At 43.3% G+C, this 23,110-nt stretch overlaps 2 long non-coding RNA genes across 3 annotated transcripts; one reads left to right on the top strand and one right to left on the bottom strand.

The window, feature by feature from the left end:
- The first annotated feature begins 317 nt into the window (after positions 1-317).
- Positions 318-15,397, top strand: LOC134511607 (uncharacterized). Of its 2 annotated transcripts, XR_010069924.1 has the most exons (5): positions 318-507; positions 1,905-2,593; positions 7,418-7,594; positions 9,303-9,522; positions 11,223-15,397. It is a non-coding gene; the product is annotated as an uncharacterized LOC134511607 (long non-coding RNA). The 2 variants fall into 2 exon arrangements; XR_010069923.1 differs by lacking the exon at positions 1,905-2,593.
- On the bottom strand, positions 9,379-23,105 carry LOC134511608 (uncharacterized). Its single transcript, XR_010069925.1, has 6 exons — positions 21,644-23,105; positions 21,414-21,500; positions 20,288-20,830; positions 16,821-16,961; positions 9,906-10,019; positions 9,379-9,457 (listed from the first exon to the last, which is right to left on the bottom strand). It is a non-coding gene; the product is annotated as an uncharacterized LOC134511608 (long non-coding RNA).
- Positions 23,106-23,110: the final 5 nt, after the last annotated feature.

Here is a 23,110-nt window from a genome sequence, read left to right as displayed (position 1 = left end):
GTCTTTTGTTCCTGGTACATTGTTGGTTTAATTTAGTTGGGTGTGTCTGGTGGAGGAACAGAGGAGCCTAATTTTAAGACTCTCTGATTTTGTTCACCTCGCATTTATGTGTTCTGAGGCTAAAATAAAGCTCGTGTTGCGCATGTAGGGTGGATAATGAACTAGCTCCAGTCACCAGCTTAACTGCTAAGAAATTTTACACCAGGTCAAACCTAACGCGTTGGTACACTTTGTCTAGCACCTCAGATCTACTTTCAAAACAAACACCAGCAGCGTGTCATTAAGAGGCTATGGTACACCCACTGGCAAGGCCTGCCTCCCAGTAATGTGGCTGCGTGAGTCCTAGGCTGAGTCGAGGGGATCCTGCTAAAAGCAACACTTTGCCCAGCGCGGTGGCGAAGGGGATGGGATTTGGCTCATGCAATTTTTGCAGTAACTTGCTATAGTCTGTCGATGTTTGCTCAGTCGCACCTAGTCAAACTGGTTTGCGTTGTCTCCTTGCCTTTTGTAAGTAAACCTTTCTCTTTTCTTTTTTCTTTTTTTATTTTTTTTCTTAAACTTGCTGGTGCTCACAGTTGTGCTATAATTGTTATTAGAAAGTATCAAGGTGGAAAAAATAGAGTGGGGTTCAGAGGCCTTGTGTGGAGTTCAGATTTAACTGCTTGGAATCGCTTGCTTTTGGTATATGTTCATTTAAGCAATTAATACATATGAGTGAGTGTAGCGCAGTGCTTCAGAGTCTTCCCAGCCCTTCCCTATACAGTTCAAGTAGCTACGTTGTTCTGTCACGGCACATGTCTAGGGAGAAATCAGAAAGTGGTTTTTGAATGGCATGAGCTGAAACCTTTCCCCTTGCTCACAAGGGGAGAAAGGTTGACTTGCAGCAATTTTTAATTCGGGAATGCAAACTCTGGGGAGATAAAGTCTCTTGAATAGCTGTGACAGCAGTCCTAATTTAGAGTAGAGCATTCAGGGACTAAATAAGTGGCACACCAGAGAGAGAAGGAGGTCTGGAAGGAGCCAGCAGAAACTGAAAGATGGGTAACCTAGGTTATTGTGCTAATGACATTGTGTTTTGCTTTGAGATCTCCTGTAAAGAGAGACCGAGTCACTTTGTCTTGGCCTGTGTCATGGGGAAGGGGAGGCTAGGATTTATTTTTAATGACCACAATAGCCGTACAGCTGCCAGGGAGTACCTTGGTTCCCTGCTCCCCCCCTTCCCCCCCCTCATCCCCCTAGCTCTCTGGGAGAGTTACAGGAAACTTTTCCCTTTCTCCTCCTCTATGCCACCAGCCACTGTTCTCCAACCAAATCTCTCCAGACCTCCCTTCCATCCAGGCAGTGCCCCGCATGCCCTCCAGGCTTTTTAGCTTCTCCACTGATGTTTGATGAGATCTCTTTTCCCCCTGGGGTTCAGCCTGGGAAGGGGCTGACAGCAGGGACACCCCTTGCCTCCCACCCCACTTTCTCTGGGCTGGGGCCTCCCGGAGCGCCCCCGGTACAAGGGAAACCTCTCTGCACTGCTGGGAGCCTCCTTCTCCAGGGAGGGTGGCTTTCTTCTCCCTGCAGGCATTGCAATGCTATCAGCCCCCTGCTGAGGCGGTGTTTGATTTCCCTGTTTTATCTTTGGGCACCAAGGAGAGCATTTCATATCTATAAAAATGTGTATATTATATACCCTGTTACAGTGATATAACATACACTGGGAATAGGCTGGTGTAAGTCCCTTTTATACAGCTTATCAGCCTCCCTAATAGGGAATTCATGGTATTTCAATTATATTGGTGTAGTTGCAGCTATACGTAGTTGCCTGTGTAAAAATAGGATGAGAAAAATCCCCTAGGTAAAAGAAATTTTGCTGGCCCGTTGTAGAAAACCCTTCACATGCATAACTTTTGTTGCAGGTGTCCTGCTATTCTCCGTACGGGAGAGAAGCTCTTGTTCGTAATGGGCTGATGAGTCCTTTGACAAGTCAGCATGTTTACGCAGAAAGCGACCTGTCTAGCTCCATGCGTGACTAAACTGCGTACCTACGTAACTATATTTCTGTAACTCAAGCCTTCTCTGCTGCGCCCCTTTCCTCACGTAGGTTTGTTTTATTCTCTCCTGTCTGCCATGTCCATCAGCCAGACTATGTGCTCCGCTAGCAGAAAGTGCGGTGCCCAAGGCGGCGTTTGATCACAGACACGGTCTGTATTGATGCGTTTTACAGCTCACTTGTTGCGCTCAGAATTCAGAGATGACTTAAAAATTTGAAAGTGAGAAAACTCATCTTCAAGTGTACCCAAACTTGTATTCGGCCTTACTCATTGCTTTGAGTATTAGGCAGAAGCATCACTGGAGTTCTTATGGGACTGGTTATCCCCACAAATATGAGCATTCATACGGCTTTTAGTAGACGTGGCAGAGCTACATCTACAGAGTATCAGGCTCTAGGGCTCCAAGCTTGCAAAATTACTGTCTTTAGATTGACATTAACAGAACTACACACAACGGCACTGTTCAGAGGATGAAGCCCTAAATTGGAAAGCGCTAGGCAGAAATTCAAACAGACTATGGAATTGCTGGACTGGGCAAAAAAGCTGTTAGCCTGGTAAGTCCGTCTCATTCATTTTCTTCCTTTCTCAGCGCAGTGCAACCACAGTCTCTATCCCACATACTGCCCTTAAAAATAATTTCATATTTGTTTCAGTGCACTCCAGGCAGTTAATAGATTCTTTCCTATGTTCGTGAGTGCTTGACTTTCATCAGCTTCTGTTTATTTGTTCATTGTACTTTTTAATTCCTCAGTGGGGGGGGGGGGGGGGGGAACCCAACGACTGAAGCCATTTTTTTCAGTTTTATCAAATTGTTCTTTAATCACTGTTGTGCATTTTTTCTTTCTTTTTGGCTGCTAAATTAGGAGTTAACTCCAGTTTCATAGCTAGTTTCTTCAAGTTTACCTGGAAGGGGCAGGGTGGAGAGGGAAGATAGCTTGCCCAAGTTTTATGATTTGTATTATAGCTATTCAGACAGAATGAAAAGAAGTATGCAACAAGGAGTGTCAACAAGTTTCACAAGGATTAATGTTTGCATCACTGATAAAGCAGAAGAAGAAACGCATGGCATGATAAAAAGTAAAAGTGATCAGAAGAGGGTGTGACTGTGAAGGAGGAAGAAATTAGAAGTTGAATGATGGTAAAAGAGGGAGTCGGGGAGGGATTTAAGAAGGTGAGAAAATGGGCAAGAATAATTGTATTGACTTTTGGTTTGTAATGGGGGGGAAAGGGCAATTCTGGATATCCCCCATATGGATATAGGGGAGATGGAAGGGGAGGGAACACACAAGAGTGCTGTGACTTTGAGCGAAAAGGTTGCAAAGCTTGAATGTGGTCTGGCTGCCTTGGAGTAGGACTGGCTTTCATTAGTCCAAGCAACTGGGTAGGACAAAAGAAAGGACAACGCTTATAAGCAGAGTAGAGCGATTGGAGTAGCGCTTCAGGGGGCTCATCATAAGTTCAGCAGCCGCCATGCGAAGGCTGAATTGGCAAAGACACTTCCCCAAAAAGACATAGTGGCTAAAATGTAGGACTGGATGGATGCAGAGACCAAGATAAATGCACACGTCACTGATGCAGAATGCTGCCAACGTGACTGAGTACTGATCTGCAGGGAGAGGCAGGAGAGAGAAAGCCTGCTGAGATTTCCATTTCCATGGCGAATGGGAATGGAAAAGGAAGCCTCAGCTGTCAGAAGGGAGAAGTGAGGATGGAGTTGTGAAAGCCAAGGAGAGAAAGTGTTGAGAGGGAAGATAAAGTTGTCAGAGAGATGACAAAAGTAAGAGACAGGGATCGGCGAAGATATAAATAAAGACAGCATCATTTAAGGAAGCAGAAGTCATGAAAGCAATTTCAGTGGTGCAATGAGAGCAGGTAGGAGAACATCAGAAATGCAAGACAGAGTAGGAAAGAGGCTTGGAAGTACTTGCTGTATGTGAGTTGTGGTATTAGTCTTGGTGAGAAATGAGCCAAGGAAGTGAGGAAATGTTGTGAATATTGAGAACAACAGTGTGCACGCTAGAGGGGAGTTAGTGGAGGCTCCGAAGGACAGAGGAAACAGAGAGAAGTGTTAAGAGCATGTGAAAGAGAAGTGATGTGAGTCTTAATAGCTTTAGGAATTGGTCTCGCACGGTAAAAAGGAGAAGTCATAGGAGAAAGCTTGCCAGAATGGGTAGGGAAGAATTTTTCAGAGACTTTTCTTTCCACTGTCTGAAACCTGATGGATGTACATACATTCTTTAGCGTGGAAGCTGGTTTTCACACAAACGAGCAAGATGAAAGGGAAGAATCGAGCATAAGGAGAGAAAGTTAAGGGAAAGGAGGGAAAGATTTTGGTAGAGGAATATGGAACTATCTAATTAGCCTAACTGGCGTCCTCTGTTGTTTCCTACAGCATCACCAGTTCTCAGTATCCACTGTACTGAGTGTCTGTGTAATGAAAAGTCAGGATTGAGGTCACCTGCCAGACAGGCAGATGCACCTGCTGACTTCTAAGCTTATGCCTCCGTCTCTTTTGTCAAAGATGAGAAGCGAGGAAAGAAAAACCAGTTTTCAAAGTCAGGGTCAGCAGAGACAAGCACATCATTTGCATTTTGCTTTATTAATGTGGGTTAGCTCAGCAGGCAAAGTCTAGCATACTGATAAATGATTTCATAACGAGAAAAATAGGGTCAGTGACTGCAAATCATGTTTCCCCCTAAAGTAAATGAGGCACTGTTGGTGGGGGAACGTGGGGAGGGGTGCCATATTTCATTTCATTCAGGAAGTACAGATGTAGGCTGGACCAAAAGGGCTCTGAATATTTCACTAAGGAAAAATGATGATGAAAAAGAGGTGGAGCTAGGCCCTGTAGTTATCCTACAGTCTTGCTCCTTGGTGGTGATGGTTAGCTCCTGTTGTATTGGGTCCATGTCTTCTCCCACTGTGTTTAATCTGAGCAGCTCACAGAGCTGGCTCTATCCCTGGTTTCTTGTACAGAAACCCTCATTACCCCTCTGTGGAAATGAGACCTTTTGCGGCTTGGCCCCTATAATCTCCCAAACTGTAATTGCTTCTCCCTTTACCCCATGCTCCCCGTGAGCTCAAGCACAGGTTTTATCCCCCTCTTCCTATAAAGTAACACTGAGTTACTGAGTACAGAACATCTTTTTATGGACGTATGACTGTGGAAGCAATTGGGCACATGTGTTCGAGGAATGCTAGTGCTGATCATGGCCTACTGAGGCAGCTCAAGAAATACGCACAAAATAATCATTATCTATGTGTTTTTCCTTGCCGGAATCTTCTGAGCTTTCTCTGGGGAAAGGTCAGAGACTTTGAAGTCTTCTGCTCTCCTCCAAGTCATAGGAAACTTCTTTAGTTGCGAGTTGGATCTCACACCTAAACCGTCATGCCATGAAAGGATCGTCTCTTCTGTTCCTCTGCTCAAGCTTTCTGTGCCTCCGAGTGCACCCCCAGCCTGTCAGGCCCACGGTGGGATTAGACAGCTCATCTCACCTGATCCAATAATTACTCGCTGCCAAAAGGGGCGATCCCATCCCACTCCACCTCCTCCCCAGCCGTGCACCACAGCAGCTTCCCTTCCTCTGGCACTGGAGCTCATCTTGTTTCCTGGTAAGGATTTAAAGGGACCTAAACTAGTAGAAAACTGCCTCCGCCAAAGAAGGTGAGCGGTGGTTTTGCTGGATTAGCTAGGTGAGCCATCCCACCACAGGATCACACGAGCACAGCCTGGGGGTGGCAGGTCTGCCCCGTTTGGTGTTGGAGAGCTGTTGGAGAGGCTGCATCACCACGCCATACCCCACAGCACGGTAGAATCCATGCTCAGTGCTGGTCCATGCTCCACATCCGAGAAAATTCTTCTATTCCACACTCCTGGACATGAGGCAAACTCAGCGGGACTGATTCAGCCTCCAGGTATCTGACTTTCCAAAGATGCTCTCATTTTGAATGGGAGCACTTGAGTTTTAGTAACTCTCCGCTTCGTCATCTCTGGAAGGCGTGTGACACGGGCCTGGAGAGTTCAGCTCCGCATCCACTGAGACATGTGGTAACTCAGCAATTTCTTAGCTTAAATCAGAATGCAAAAATTACACACAGGCACGCTCCCCAAATTGTCACAGTTAGGCATGATGAAGCACCTACACGTCGATCCAGAGCACATGTTACTTTTTTCCTGATTATACTGGCTCTGGCACCAGAACCCCAGGACAGGGATAAGCAAGTACTGAATTGAGATGAATTTATGCCTATTTTGTATCGAGACTGACATTTGTTTCTGTTTCCAGCACTATTATTAAAATGAAAATATGTAAGCTATGCCATATTTTGTGTTCCCATTTATTGGTGTAAATGAAGTGAGGTTTTTTTTATCCTTTGAAAAAAGTTCCCTCAGAAAACTTTTGGCACTCTCTTCTCTGGCTTGCAGTGACCTTACATTAATATATTTTTTGTGTGTGTCTTCCTTTTTTCATTCATGCTGTATCTATTGGGGCAGAGCTAAATACAAATTTCAGCAACCTGTTCCCAGGGCTAAACAGCCAACCTACTATCTTTTAATTGTTGTTATTTCATTTTGTGGATCCTGGCTCTATAATCTCAGACAAGAAAAGTTAAAAGCAGGGCAGCATTGCACCCCGTAGTCTTTTGCAATATGTTTATATCCTGCATGAACATAATCATTTTACTTAGATCCAACATACATCTAAGATAAAAAACCTGATAGAAATGAGAACAATTAATTTGTCTTCAAATCTGGTAATTAAAAACAAATTTGTCAAACTAAAGGCATTCTATTGTGTTGGCTTACATCATAGTGCTATAATACTTGTAACACACAATGCAACTACTTCTGCAATCCTTTGATATTTTTTTTTCTTGTCTAAACTTTAAATAATACAATAAAATCTTCTGGGTAAACAAATGTGCATATAGTAACCTTGCATTATTACAAAGGTTTCTAAACATAGCATTGTATATTCATTATGAAAGGGAAATAGACAACTATTCTTTAATTACCACCTTTTAGCTCTGTTTGCTTACTTAGAGATATTCATATCTTTAAAGAAAGGAGCCGCCTCCTCTTCAAGGAAGTTATGCCATCGCTGTCCCCCACAGGAACCCTTGGGCTGTGTGGCTTTGCAGCACGGCAAAGTGGACATATTTCAGGCCAACGCAGAAATTGGTTCAGTGACTAATTGCATGTGTCTAAATGTGGTTTTTCTTTTTCGTAGGATGACAGGAATGTTTAAATAGAGGTCTGCAGGGGAACTGCTGCACCCCTCACTGCCTGTGGCCACCTCAGTGGGTGCTACGCTGATGTGGTCAAGAGGCAAAAAATGAAAGGTGACTTAAAGTGACTTCTATTCTCTGGCTTGCAGGAGGACCCGTGCTCGCTGCAGCACCAGACAACTTTGAATGAATCACAGGGTTCCAAGAATTAGCGACAAACCTCGTCACGTGGGCAACCTGCAGCACAGGAGCTGCCAGAACAATGCGGTGACTAAGGAGGCTGATGCGATCCCTGGATGTAGAATACCTTCTGTAGGAGTAAAGAGGTGATATTACAGTAACATTAAGGGAATAGCGTGTCTTGCTCTGGTGCCCACGCTTGAGAAAAATGATGTTGACAACTTAGGCTTCACAAAGGAGCAATAAGAGTTGCATGATATCGAAGCAAAGCTTGGTTTATGGTAAGAGACTTACAATCAGTCTCTCTAGTTTACTGAAAAGAAGACTAAGAGGGAACCTGATAACAAATGCTGTGCTGGTTCTTAACTACAAGGGGCTCTGTCATCCTGCAGACAAAGGCATCGCCACATCCCGTGGCAGCAGGTGAAAGCTAGAAATAAGGTGGATAGAGTAGTTCAGGGTAAAGATATCAATTAACTTCATCACAGTACTGTGCCTGGATCATATTCTGGCTTAACAGCCACAGCTAGACAACAGCTTAACAGCCAACAGCCCTTTTAATTAATATGGCAAAGGTGTCATGAAATGTGTGCATGAATAATTGAGACGATATGCTATGTAAATAGGGCCAAATGCAACTACCTGGAGCTCGGAGAACTCAAAGGGCTGACTGGGACATCTGCATTTGAATAGCTCTTAAGGGAGGATTGTGCAAATGAAGGGCTCTCTTGCTGCTACGGGCAATTCCAGGAGATGCTGGTTATGGCCCTCCCAAAAGCATGATTGTCCTGTGCTCCTTCCTGTACCATCTCTGCCATGTTAGCCTGTAAAACAATACGTCGTTCATCTTCAAATTCCTCCTCGGGGCTGGATTCAGGGGTCACACATGTATTCAGGGGAAAATACTCCTATGCTTCTCTCCCCTTAAAATTGATGAGGTTTTAGGCTGTCTGAAGATAAACATAGAATTCGGTTTTCTCTGAATGCAGCCAAGTAGCCTACTGATCGTGTCTAGGTAAAGAGCCGTTAGGGATCTTTCATTTCTTTGACTTCACACCAGTTTATTTCACGTTGTCTATTTAGATGCTAAGTACTTTACAGCGCAAACTGTCATTTCTATGGATGTAGTGTTTAGCACAGCTGAAGCCTGTCTTTCTTGGGAGTTCTAGATGCAACTTGAATGCAGATAATAGAAACTTATAATAAAGCTTGAATTGATGCTTAGTCTCCCATGCTGTATAGTTTGACATCAGCGCTGGTTTATCACTGCAAGCGTTTACAAAAGCCACAGTCTTTCCGAGAGGACTCATCAAATACTGTTGTAGAAGGTTGTTGTGCTTTGTCTCATAGCAAATGCTTCCAGAACGGGACTTTCTTTTCCATGATCATCACAAACTAAGACCACACACATTTCATGTGCTCAAAGAAGAGCAAAAGAAATCACCATTTGCTAAACAGAAATTAATCTGAATCTAGCTAAGGACTGAAATAAATAAAAAAGACTTTTAGCATACACGGGCAGTCACTAGGTCCTTGGTTATCTGCCTGCCCTCAGCTCTCTGTACATAGCTCTAGTTCTAGCGGATCCTGGTTAAAATTCAAATCAGTTTCAGCATTGCTGCTGTCTCTTCTAATTGACTCTGTCGATACTCTCAGCTAGTGGGAGGGACAGAGGAGCGAAGCAGGCAGAAAGGACCAAACGATTTTTAACACATGCTAGGCTATTCAGCAAAACGTTACGGACACGGGGGGCCTGACACTGCACAAGCATCGGGATTCCCCGTGTCCCGCCAAGGAGCGCTCTGTCAGAAAATCAAGAGCAATTTTTTTTATTATTATTTTTTTAAATGTTAGAAGCATTAGGCCCAGACAGCGGTTGAAAACCACAGCTCAGTTGGCGATGAGTGCTGTGCAGCAGCGGAAGCGCGTGGAAAAATTCTGGCTGACTCATCCATAATTCATCTGGCGTCCTGAGGAACGTGCGCACTGGAGCGGGATCCCTGGCACTCCTGCAAGGGAGACAGGTCTGCTGTCCTGGTGAGACCTGGGCAGCCACCAGCCCCCTTCCACCCAGGTAACCTCCCAGCCCACTGCCTCTGAGAGGGACTGATCCCCGTGCCACAGCATGGGGCAGGGGAGCGCAGCCCTGGGAGACTTCATGACGATGCTGCTGTGGGGAAGGGTCAGTGAGGGAGCTGGCCCCATCCCCTGGGATAACACGTGCGATGATTTGAGGAATCCATCCCAGCCTGTTCAATATTCACATCTTCACACCTGTGTGAGGCAAACTCTGCTTTGAGTGACTCTACTCATGGTGTACAGCCTCCTGCTGGGCTGCCTTTCCAAGGGCTCCTGGCAAAGGGCTGGCCGGGTGTTATTAAACCTTAATGATCTGTTCACACAGAACCCAAAAGGTAGGCGGCTGCAACCCGGGCAAAGTAGATTTTTAAGCCTGACCTTCAGCTTGGAGGTAGCTAAGCAACATATTCCATGTTGAGGGATTTCAGTCACCTGACAAGGTTATTTTAAAGGTATGACTTGCCTGAAGAGACAAGTAGAAAGTCTTGCGGGCTGTTTGAAAGAAAAACAAAGGAAACAGGATGAACATCAGAGACTGTGATTTGCAGTTGTGTGCAGTAGCTAAAACTCAGAGGAGTTTGCAAGAGAATCTTATGGAAAAGCATGGTGACAAGTAGTGAGGAAAAAATTACAGACAAATGAAAGTACATGTTAATTACTTTATCTCCATCCGTGCATTTCTTCTACTGCCCAGGGCTGAAGGAGCTGACTCCTTCAGGACTGACTGCTTCCACTGATTTTCTGAAGGGGTGAATGAAGTTCAGAGTACTCAAAATACCAGAGCCGCAAAATAAGCTTGCAGGAAATGTGTCTTATCAGCCATTAGTCCTAGGCTTGTGTGGTCAGCCACACAGCCTAGGCAGAGCAAGGACCTGAAGAGCACATACACACGGTAGTGCCCAAACACAACGGCCTAGGGATGTCCAGCTGGATTGTGGATGCCCCAAGACACCTGTACACCATAATGCTTGCTGCAGTGGTTGACTTCCACCTGAATGCTCTATTGGTGAGAGCATAGAAGAACTTGACGAAACAAGATTCAGAACTCATTAGCTATCCCACACAAGTCAAAACCATCAGTTACATTCAGAGTCTGCAAATGTATATCTCTTCTACTTCCAGAAGCTGTATTTCAGGAAACTATCTTTTCAGGGCTGTAGTCATTGTCATTACCCTCAATCATTTAAAAAAAAAAAAAAAGTCATGACATAGAGACATAATCTAGAGAATGTAGCATGTTTTAATAATAAAAAATTTGCCTTGCCAAAGCAAAGTTTCTTTACTGCATGGTGCTTAATCTTGCATATACTTCCATGGTTATTTTCTTGTCTTAAATCTAATTACTTCCCAGTATTTCAGTTTGTCATATCTATTTTCATCTCATGTTCTGCCACTGTTCCTGAGAGTACACTCCGTTGCACAATTCTCTGTATTATTTATGTTGAGGCAGCTTCTGGGATAAAGAATTAGTCCTGGGATTTATCCACGGTTTTGACACTGGCCAGCTGGGTGACTTCTGGCCAAGTCACTGCACCTCTTCACCACAGTTTTCCCAGCAGTAAGAGTGGGGTAATAACCCGTTTTGAAAGCCGAAGATAAAACGCTATATAGTTTATCGTCCCTGTTTACAGCAATGATTTCACTCCTGTAGTAGACGTATGCACTGAATTTTCCTTTTTTTTTTTTTTTTTACAGATGAAAACCTGAAGACCAGCACCTGTCAAAGTGCTTATTAACCCATAACAGAACTGGTGAAAGCAGACCATCACTGAATGTTTCTTTTTCTCAGCCTGTTTAAAACAGGCACAACAGTAATAGAGACAAGCTTTTAAACTAGATGCTTGTGACCTATTTGGAACATGTACAATCAGTGCAGACTTTGCTCATTGGTTCTGATTCTTGTTTTCTTAAGGGGGCCTCTGAAGGAACAAATGCAACTTTTCTTATACCTTTGACTATATGCACCCTTGGCGCAGGCAGGCAGGGGTGCTGCTTGAACTGCAACGGCCCCAGGACGTGGTAGGGAAGAGCTGCCTGAATTTGAGCGGAGAGCCTCACTGTGACACTTGTTTTTCGGTCCTGCCTGAGAGTTCACTGAACTCCACACAGAAAGTCTGTCAAGTTAGGAAAGTTTCCTGTAGAGTCTGCCTCTTCAAAAAATACCCAACAGCCAGATTAAATCTATCTTGCAGTGACTTCCATGTCATCAGACAGAGGAGTCTCTAAAGAGGTGCAAGCGCAACGGCCAAGTAATTGTGCTAGAGATGCATGAGTTAGTTAATTTTAAAAGATGTTTCCTGTTTCACCCTTATGCATGATCTTCTCTTAAAAAAAAGGCAAATTCAAAGTAGAACTAAATACATTTTCTTAAGTAGCATCAACTATGGGAAAGGTCCTTTCAACTCCATACCATATATAATCATGATACTGTAATCTCGTAATCGGGGTATCTTATCTCTGAAGTTGACATTTGGAGTTCAGCCATATATCAAAAAAAATCCCTCTGAAAGGGCAGATTAGTCAGATTACTACTGGCTTGCCTTTTTGCTATTACCTTATGTTTATTTCCTCAGTTACGCACTGCATAGTTCAAACATTGCGTGCTCCTTAGTAGTGAGCATCTCCATTCCTGTTCAGAAACGGGGCCCTGGCTTTGTATCTGAACGCTATGCACTATCATCTGGCACACTATGCACCAATGCAAAGCTTGATTTACCAATAAGAATCCAAGGGAGTTCAAAATCTAGCACAAGTGAGATTCGAGGACCAGGACTAGGACTTTTGTTTTGGAGCTGCTAGTCAGAGATTTTTGCAGTAGTAGAGTCGATGTCCATCATCTGAGCCCTTGTAAACAAAGGCAAAACTGTGCAGTGCCTAATATGTTGGTGTTTATTTTAAGAGTATCATCTTGCAATGCCAAATTCAAGAATTTGTCTCACGCATCTGTTGATTTTGTAACTAAAGCACTGTTGGTCAAATTGTTTTCCTCACTGCTTGGTAATTGTGGGAGGAAAAGATGTAAGTGGATCGGAATTGTGCACCACAACAACGAATGTAACTCTCATTTAAGGCACAGGATATGAGATAGAAGAATCAAACTGGAGCCAGCTGAGGACAGCTCTTCTACCAGGCACTCAAGTTCCTCAAGGAGCATTTTATTCAACCCTTGAAACCTAGCTGGGATATTTCTTCCAGTAGAACTACACCTGTAGTGTAGGCAGAGTGCAGACGTTTTACCACAGTCAAACCATAGGAGCTTGGTTGCACGTTCCTGTGTTCTTGGCAGCACTGAGGCAGCATGAATTAGTGATTTTTTTTTTTCATGTATGTGTTTGTAAAAGGCACGATACTGGATGTTCAACACCACTGAGAAGCCAACATAAATATACTGTGGTAATGACCTTCAGGATGTGGAAGAGAATGTTATATCACTTAATGATAAGTAAATAGAATAACAATTCAGGCCTTGTTAACTTGACAGTGTCTTTAAATTCAATACAGTGGTAGATACCTGGCCACTTCCTACCACGCTTTTTAAGTTCTGCATTAAGCATTGGAGGCTAGATATTACACCTGTACAGTATGTCCTTTCTTCTCAGTTAAAAATTAAAGTAAGAGGTCATTCTTGAACAGGCTCAGAAACTATACAGGGTTTTGATAAAATACAGGGCTAACTGTAGTTGTATAGAGCTCCTCCTCCTCTTCCTATCTTCCCCTGCTTTTAGGACACATATTAACGGGAGTTGTCTTTCAGGCAGTGTTGATGTCCACCATTAGCACACCTCTTGAAAAGGTGTTGCTGGATATGTCATCGTTTGCATTCATTTCTTCAGGAACGTAGAGAACCCTTGGTTGCCAGAGACAGAAAACACAAGCTCCGATAACCATCACTTGGCACTCCTCGCTGGCCAATTTTTAACTACTGCTTTCACACGCATTTGTTACTAGCCGTTCATTAACAAGGAATGATTAGTTGCTTGTTACAGCGGGGGAGGTGTCCTAAACTTTTCCTGCACTGTTGCCCCAGCAACGTTTGCTGGCTTTGTCTTCCAGTTCACATCAATCCTGCTTGAACCAACACCAAGCTGTAAGCGCACACCTGACCAAGGAACATTTAAAAGATTTGCGTGGCTGCATTTATATTCTCTGTGGGTGGCAGACATGGTTATAATCCTTCCTTTTCCTGCATTTTTTACTGTGATTCAATATTCCTTCTGTACATAAGACTGCGACACTTTAATTATGGATCGTGCTTCCATTTAAATTGATGGAGAATTTGTATTAGAAGTTTGGAAGAGAAGTTGCTGCCTTCCCTGCTATTAATAGTATGACTGCTTTATATAACTACATGACTCCCATACGGTGGATAAATTATAACAGACAAATAAGCATCTCTGCCCACAAGGAACTTTTACTTCTGCATAAAAAGAGATGAAAGGATACAGAGCAGGAAAGTTCAATGCAGAAAACAGACTGGGCTTTGGAGGGTAGAGAGAAAATGCTGCAAAGAAGTAGCAAGTCTGCGAAGGTCAAATCTTATCCTACCGATGATGGGCAGACAACAGAATTACGGCCAGCATTAGTGTCTCATACTACGTACAGCAATTCCTCGATTAGTGGTGACAATTGAGATGTCAGTAACTGAGGTGAAGAGGCTATTTTTCCCATTAAGTGTTTAATTTTGCAACGGTATTTCCTCTCGCCCAGGCTCTGCCTCACCTCTTCCTATGAGCCAGGGATGACATGTCACTGAGTCGCACCTCACTTCAGCTGCACTGCAGCTTCAGCAGCTTTTGGTCCCACCTCTTCAGCATTTTGCCAGTGCTACCTCCTCTTCTCCTTGCTCAGACACAAAGCTCAGGCAGGGAAGTTATTTTTTAATATGCCCGCCTGCCCATACCCAGTGCCGCTCTTCCTGCTGGGCCACCTGCTTGCCAGTTTGAGCTGCACACCCCGCTTGGCTTTGTGCTGACCAGGTGCGGCAGGAGGCTACTTGGTGGCACCTAACACTTCATATGGGACCCACAGGGGCCAGGTAAAGACCCTCGTGCTGAATTGCATCAAATAAAGGAATTCATGCTGCAGGCAGAGGCTTTGGAGAGCAAAAGCATGCTTTGACCAACATGCTATCTCTAGAAGCCAAATGTGTAGTAAAAGAAATCACTAAAAGCAAAGCCCCCCACAAATTATACTATCTAAAATGACATAGATTTAAATTTCCCATACAGTGAATTTAAAGTAAATATCTCATGCCTGTAAAAATATTGTAAGACATTATAAAGGCTTCAAAGTCAAGCACCCATAATAATAAGAAACATGTTAATTTGGATTAAGCTTTGCAGCTTTAATTCTTTCCCTCTGAGTGCACTTGGATCCTAGCAGTCTTGATTTGTATGATCACATATAACTTTTTCCAGAACACAGAATGCTTGATTAAGCAGGAACTGGTTCATCTGTTTTTGTCAAATATGCTAGAATGGGAGGGATGTCCTCCAGGTACCTGTCTTTCTCCATTAACTGCTGACAGAAGTGAGGTGAGAACTTAGGTGACATACCTAACGCGCTGCTCAGTGAAGTGATTCCTGCTTCTAGTACTGACGCAGAAAGCTCTTACTGGGCGTACTAGACTTGTTCCCAGTAAAGCTCACCACCAGCTCATCCACAACCAGTGCAAGCCTTCCACGGAGAGAAACTGTAGTGCTTGACGGCTTCTGGTACGCTTCCACAGTGTGTCACTCGCTGGCTAAAAGAGGCCTGTGTGGCCCAGGAACCTTATGTCAATCAGAACTGAAACACATCTCTCTCTGCACCAGTTTGTACCTTTCTGCAGTCTGGCAACAACTTTTGGAAATGCATTTTCAGGTTCTTCAGAGTCTCAAATGAACTTTTTTTAGCATGGACCCTTATCTAAAAATCCCGGCTGGTCAGTGCAGCAAACAAGAAAAACCTAACCTAATTAAGCTAAGGATAGAATTTTCATATGTGATTTGTATTGCTCTCACTAATGAGCTGGTTCTCCAACACAACTTCATGCTATTGGATATTGTTAGAGAGAATGACCTTCCCTACAACATATGGCCTCCTATAGACTGCGCTTTTGTAAGGGTTGGTTTGGAGCTGGGGATAAACGCTACCTGTCATATGAATTTAATATGACACTTCAGTAAACTTGCAAGTTGCTAAAACTGCGATCTCAACAAGTCCAGCTGCTAAGTGCAAGACACTATATAAAAGGAGGTGTTTGCATTCACAGAGTTTAGTCAAAGTTGCTTGGCACGTCAACAACATAACATATTCACTAGGAGAAACAAGGAGTCTCTAACAACATTACATAACATATTCACTAGAAGAAATAAGGGGTCTCTAACAAGCAAGTTTATCCTAGAACTCCTAACCACAGACAAATAAAATTAAGCAAACTACTTGTTTATCAAAACCTTCCTTTAATTACCAAGAACTAGCCAAGTGTGACAAATCCGTGACAACACAAAATTGTTAGTTTCCTGCAATCTTTATGTTTAAAAATAAATTCCTCTCTACCATGAGACTTAATCTACTAAGGCCTGGGAGTACAGACAGCACTTGCCTGTTAACAAGCATTATTATACATTAATTAAGAGACAGAAAAGTGAACTGAAGCTAGCAATATACAATGGAGAGCTTTTTGAGATGGAAAAGATTTGCACTCCACACTTTTCCTCAACTTTTCTCAAAATATACCCAATATATTAAATATGAAGGGATCCATATATACAGATTACTGTTTGTTGCTCTACAAAGCTGTAACATGGAGAAGAATGCCGTCAGGTCAAATTAGGTGTTGCTGCTTTTCATTATTTCATTACAAATCCTTCAATACTTTTTTCAGCTGCTAAAGTCAAGGGACTGCAATAAGAATCCCAGCTTTTGTATTTTTTAAGCAAGTTTTTAATTCTTCTGTATGGCAAAAGCTTGTAAATGTGAAACGAAGGTCTCTGAAAAGCTCAGAAAACAGATGGCAAATAACCAACCACCTACCCATCCTCTCTAAATGTCTTATTTTTAAGAAAATGGGCTTTTAAGCCAAATTCATTTGTGGGTGGGCATTGACTCATGAGTTTTGAACACTTACTGTGGCAATGCAAATCTGGATCAAAACTTAAATTTCATGTTTCAAAAAGCACTGTTGAAAAAAATTTTAAAGCAACAGAAATGCTTCTATTCCGTTTAGTTTTCAGGCTATCCAAATTAAATACATATTTTCAAACCACTCGAGCATTCCCTTACATCATTACTAGTCAAAACACGAGAAACCTGTTAGCGCATCAGTCCAGGAGGTTTTGAGAAGAGTTTAAGCAAGTGCCCGTCAGGAGCGCTCATGGGGTAGCTGGTCCAGCCGTGGAGGGGAGAGGAGGTCAGATGATATCCTCTCAGTCTTTCTCAGCATTTTGATTCCTAGAAAGGTAAAACTGACTTTATTATTAAGACACTTCCAAGGGGGGCAGTACCACCCGGCTGTAACAAATCAGTGACAATACTGCGACTTCTAAACAGCAAAGATTTTCATATCATACTCTATAGCATCCTCACACAGGTAAGTTCATAAGGTAAGTTAAAGGAAGTTACCAAGTAGATAAGATTCAGTCATTTTTAAGCTGATTAAACAATATTGTTGATGACAGACATTGGCATAGGTGTGGCTTGGCAAACAAAAATAATTGCTGATGATAATAATATGTACTAGAACAGGAAGCTACTCTTCCGCCAAGCTTCTGAGCATATACATTGCAATCATGACAGCATATATAATGGCAAGTTAATCTTAAAAACAATCACCTGCAAAATCGTGACCCTGTTTGAAATGTTTTAATAGCTCTGTCATGCAAGTATAATCCAAGGTTACTATGGCTGAAGAAAGTTACAAAAATATTGTGCATTTTGTCAGACGATGTGCTTTGTGGATGCATGTATTTCTACTCTTAAAATAAAAGGAGGCAACTGTCTGTGCATCCCACAGACTTCTGGTATATTTAATATATTCCATAAATCATAACAGAATGATGACTCCTGTACAGTAAAATACTACTGTCTAACAAGGGCAGCACATTTTCAGGATTTCAGATTTCAGCAGATATTCAGGATTTCATGCTAGCTTGTTTCCCTGGAACAGATTTGAAAGAGGCAACAGATTGGCAGTAGGACTGGGAGCAGCTACAATAACTAAAAATTATTAAAACTCAGTGTTTTCACCTGACAGTTTCACATTCCTAAAGTCCATTTAAAACCTACTTCTGCCACTAAGATTAGCATGCGGAACATTTGAATTTGTAGGCGTGAGAGGTGCAGAGAGGAAAAAAAAACGAGTTTATCCTATGTAAACATCTATTTTACCGAAGAGCCAAGTGAGCTAAAGAAAAAAAGCGCGACGAAACTCCATCTGCGTGCAATTCCTGGAGCCTTACTCATCTCACTTCCTGATTCTCCTTCTTGGCCTCCTTTCCCTTAGGGCCCTCCCACCTCTATAAACACCATTAACAATAATTATCCCATCAGCGGAGACTTAAACATGCTTGACATTCTAACATCTGACAAGTAGGGGACGTTTCACAAAGGCCTGGCCTGGCTTTCGAGAAGTGGGTCAGCTTGACACATCCCATGTGCTTCTGAAAGCCCCGCAGCCTTTGAGCTTGCTCGTCTATGGCAATGGGCACCCTACCAAGGCACCCACTGGAAACAAAACACCGCCGGCTTTGCCAGGGGAACTCTAAAAATGTTTACCCGAAAGCGCGCAACTTGTAAATTTCCATCCTAAAACATCATATAGAGGATGTGTCGCGGTGCCCGGCTGTGCAGCCGCTTCCAAACTCGGCAGTTTTGTGATCCTCGTTAGTTAAACGAGGTACTGGAACTCTTCCAGCTGCTCGCAGGAGTCAGGGCAAGGGGAAAAGGAGCGCAGATTGCTTCTGTCCCTCAATCCAAGGAGGCTGGATGATCAGCTCATTCCTTCTTTCATTTCATCTTTTCCCGTCCTTCAACCCCACTTCACTCAGTTACTTACCATGAAGGGATTTTTTTAGTCCAGGCTGATCTGGCCAAACAAACTCTTTTACTGTAGAAATTCTGGCCACTCTGATTTTTACTTTTTTTTTTCCAGTCAGACTTCAATGGCGTTTCTTATATTTCAACATTTAAATCATGCCAACTTGCTTCCACCCTCGGCAGAAACTCCTGATGACTCAGAAATGGATCTTGACCCATTAGCTGAGAATCGCTTCTCTAATAGTGTTATGGTTTGATATCTATTTTCACAAAAGGAATAAACCAATGCGTCTCATCATATTTTCTATCCTGCCCCCGCATAAATTTGTGTTGTGAATAAAAGACATTCTATTAAGTTTGGAGGGCATTTTATTTCTGTGCTCATTTTGACATTTTAGTTAGAATACGATGCTTGTACAGCAGCCCAGACAGCGGAAACTATAAAATCTTCTATTTATGATCCATCCCAATGAACAAATTTTCAGTTCTCCTTAAACTGCCTTTTGATACTGGGCAACCCCACCCCCCCCCATGCACCAGAAAATGATCAAAAATAATTGTTCTTCAGTGTGAAAAGAGGATATGGGAAAGAGCTATAAATAACAACTTTGGAAGAAAAGCATGAAGTTAACTACGAATAAACTTTAAACTCATTAACAAAATGCAAAGAAATTCAAAGACATCGGACTATAGAGATTAAATGTGGTGAGATTTTGTACAAAGAGTGGATCATACTTCTATAAAACTTGGGGCCCCCATAGATCACAGTGCCCGTGTACATACCAGAAAGGTAAGAACAGAATACAGGGAACAAGCCTGTTCACACTGTGTCTACACGCTGGCAGTCAAGTACCAAAACTAAATAGACACAGATGTATATCTCTCCATATATATATATATATACACATACATATATAACACAACTGAAGCATTGGCAAGCAAGAGAGATTTCTAATCACTCTTGGTCTAACATAGGCACAGGTATAGTTGACTCATACAACAAAATTATTTCTGTTAGCCAATTGCTCAGTTCTATAAAAGCAGGATACCATGATAAGTGTGAGCAGCAATATAGTAACACTGTAAATTGCAACTTGATTACCATTTGATTCAACCAAGTTAATAGCTGATGATGGCCTATAATTCATATGTGATTCATTTCGGCAAGTGTTTAATTTGTCAGTTCATCAAGACTATCCTATATATGAGCAATTAAGTCAGCAGGAAAAAAAATAGTCCAAATAGCAAAGGGCTCGGCAAAAAAAATCCTCCAGGTAGTTTGAAGAGATCTATCCTTAACACTGTTGAAATATCATAGCCTACTTCTTAGTGGTTTTCTTTTCTTATTAGGATCAGTAATTCAGCACAGTAGGTACAACAATAAATAACACACTGCTGATTTCCAAGCAGCTTCTTGAAGCAGCGAAAATTAATTCCAAAACAGTTACAAAGAAACTATGCATTGGAAAAACTCAGCCAGGAGAAATGCTAAACAAAGAACAGCAAGCAGTTACCATCACTACAAACGAGAGAGATTACATTTCAGAAAGTGGCTGGAAATTTGTCAGGCTGGCAGCCACGGCACATGTACTAAATTCACACGTAACTAGGAAGCTTTGTCCTATGGGTGGGACACGGGACATGCACAGAAATAGACTCCCAAGGAGAATCCTGGCCCTGTTTCCTGACGACAGCCAGAATGTTGTCAGCATCGCTGGCACAGATGGCCGTAGCCCACTTACTCGCTCCTCATGAACACACGGAGAGCAGCCAACACAGGATCCAGGAGTTAAATGAACCCCAGCAGCGCCGAGGCCACGCAGGACGCTCCATTGGGAGAAGAAGATGGGCTTGGGCAATCAGGAGAGTTTTCTCATTGATGCTGCCTGGAGGGTGTCAGTCAGGGGCTGCTCTCCCTTCTCCTCTGGCTCTGGCCCATGAGGCGCATCTGCCTGGAGGAGCTGGCTCCCGGAGAAACAGAGGGAACTGATCACCTGCACTCGCATTAAAAATCACATCCAACATGTTCACACCCTGTTGGTATGTCCAACGGGAGGCCAAACAAACACCCTTAGCTGCTGGAATACTTGGGTTAGAATCACAGAATGGTTTGGGTTGGAAAGGACCTTCAAGATCATCTAGTTCCAATCCTCTGCCATGGGCAGGGACACCTCCCACTAGACCAGGCTGCTCAAAGCCCCATCCAGCCTGGCTGTGAACATCTCCAGGGATGGGGCATCCACAGCATCCAAAACAGGTTGCATTTTCTTTGGCTGAAATGGTCACTGAAAGTAAACATAAATGAGAAACAAGCATACAGAAGAAAATCTCTGCATATAAAATTAGGCCTAACCGGGCTTTTCTACAAAGCAAAATAAGTTCTGGCTGATCCATCTATTGAAAGTGTCAAAAAAACCCCTCACCTGAAACCCAAAGAGATTTTGGTGGACTAGTTCATGTTTTACAGTGTTTCAAAAGGCCTTTGATTAAATCCCTAAGACAGAGATGACTCAAGCAGCTAAGTAAGCACTGGGCAAGGAGAAAAGTACTATCGCGGCTCAAAAACTGGAGATGGAGAACAAAGAGCAAAATTCAACAGCGAGTTTCTGGAATGGCAGAAGGTTAATGACAGCCCGCTTCAGGGCTCTGTAGAAAGCCTCATGTTGTTGCTGTTATTTGCCACTGATCTAGAAAGAGGACTGTATTGTGAGAAAACATGCAGCTGTCATAATTATTTCAGTTAAGCAAGACAAGAGGGGACTGTGATGATGAGGAAGTCCTAAAGAAACAGAACGGATCACGTAACGGTGAATTAAGTTCAATATTGAACATGCAAAATAAAGCACGTTAGAGAGGAACATGACTTACCGCTTCCAAATCTGACAAGTCCCAATTCATGTATGACAACTGAAAAAGCAGAAACTGGGCATTTATGTAAATATCTGTGGGCTCCCTCTAATCCTCATGAAGCAGTAGTCAGAAAACAAATAAGGTAATAGAACACAGGAAGAATAAATAACATATTGGTTAACACTGAGCACTAGAATCCCTCTACATAAAGGAATTTATTTTCTACTCTGGCATAGTCTACAGCCTACCTCACAAAAAGCCACGTGGACGAGTCTGTCTGCTGGCATGTTTAGGGGAAAAGGCTTTTTAAAAAAACAACTTTTTGATAGATTTGGATTATTTATCCTAGGAAGGTGATAAATGATCCAGTAAAATGACAGGATAAAAGCAATCAGAGCAGGGAATGATGTCGAGAATTAAGCACAGGAACACATTCTCTCCTGCCTTATTGTACAAGAAACAGGAAGTTGATGGGGGCATTCTCAAAATGAGTGACATGAAATATTTTTGCACGAATGCTAAGCGAGCCACGACTCATAAAGTAGCTATGGCAAAGAAATTATTGAAATTAAAAATTAAAGAGCTAAGACATACATACATACACTTATGAACATAACAAATACATCCCCCAAAGTTTATGTTAGCCAAACACTGCAGTTTTTATAAACTCTAAAATACTAAGCTTTATGGTTTACAACAACCTCTAGATATTAGAAAGCAAACTTAGATCTAGCAGTAGATAGCGTAGCTGTGCTGGGGTAATTGACCCTTGGGCATGATTCAGCATGTTTTGGTGTCCATCCCAGGCATTTCTACCCTTGTATAGTTTACAGCTCCTTTTGATAAAGTATTTTTAGATAATTGCATTTTCTCCAGCCACAGATGCTACTAGACATCAAGGGGCAGTCTCGTGCAACAGCATATTTTGGTGACTATAGGCGAGAAATGTTTAGCTTCTTACAAGCCTTTGTGCATGTCACACCTGCATTACCTCACCAGCCATTTCGCACAGGTGAAGCATAATTAACCTCCTCTACTTCCTGCTTCTGTAGGTGTTCTCCAACGTGCTGGCAGCTGGAAATGGTTTGTGAAGTGCCCAGTCTTTGAGGTTCTAGACCTGCCTGTAAAATCCCCTTCCTCTTCTGACGTTCTCCGAGTCACGCCTGCCTGTCTGTTGGTGTTTCTCTTAGATTGCCACCATGCGAAAATACCAGTAGCAGGCAACCGCTTGTTAATCAATGACATTAAGAACAGGCAAAAAAATCCCCCAAAGCACAAAAAAATAAAACGAACACACCCACACCCATCCCCAGCAACGCTACTCTGCTCCTCCTGCCCTCCTCAACCGAGCCTCTCTCAAGCCTTCCCGGCTCCTGTGGGTCGCCCTGTCCCGCTCTCGGCGGCGCGTCCCCTCGCCCCATACCCTTGCAGGCCTGCAGGCCGGGCAACAGAGACGGGCCAGGCCTGACAGGAGGCCGCCTCCCCAGAGGCGACACCGGCCCTGCCGGCGCTTATTTTCTTCACCCGTCGCCACCGATAGCGGCACAACCCGGCGCAACGCCTCCGCCTCCGCCTCCACGCTTCTTCCCTCAGCGTTTCACCGCCGCCCTCGCGCCTCGCCGCCCGCCCAAACCGCCCAGCCTCGCGCCGGCCGCGGGGCTTCAGGCCCCGCCCCTTCTCCCCGCCCTCGCGCGCCGTCGCGAGCGCGGGAGGGG

This window comes from Chroicocephalus ridibundus, chromosome 2 (genome assembly GCF_963924245.1).
Source record: "Chroicocephalus ridibundus chromosome 2, bChrRid1.1, whole genome shotgun sequence".
NCBI classification, from domain to species: Eukaryota; Metazoa; Chordata; class Aves; order Charadriiformes; family Laridae; genus Chroicocephalus; species Chroicocephalus ridibundus.
The sequence above is the reverse complement of the archived record's forward strand: the minus strand, read 5'-3'. Positions and strand labels throughout refer to the sequence as shown.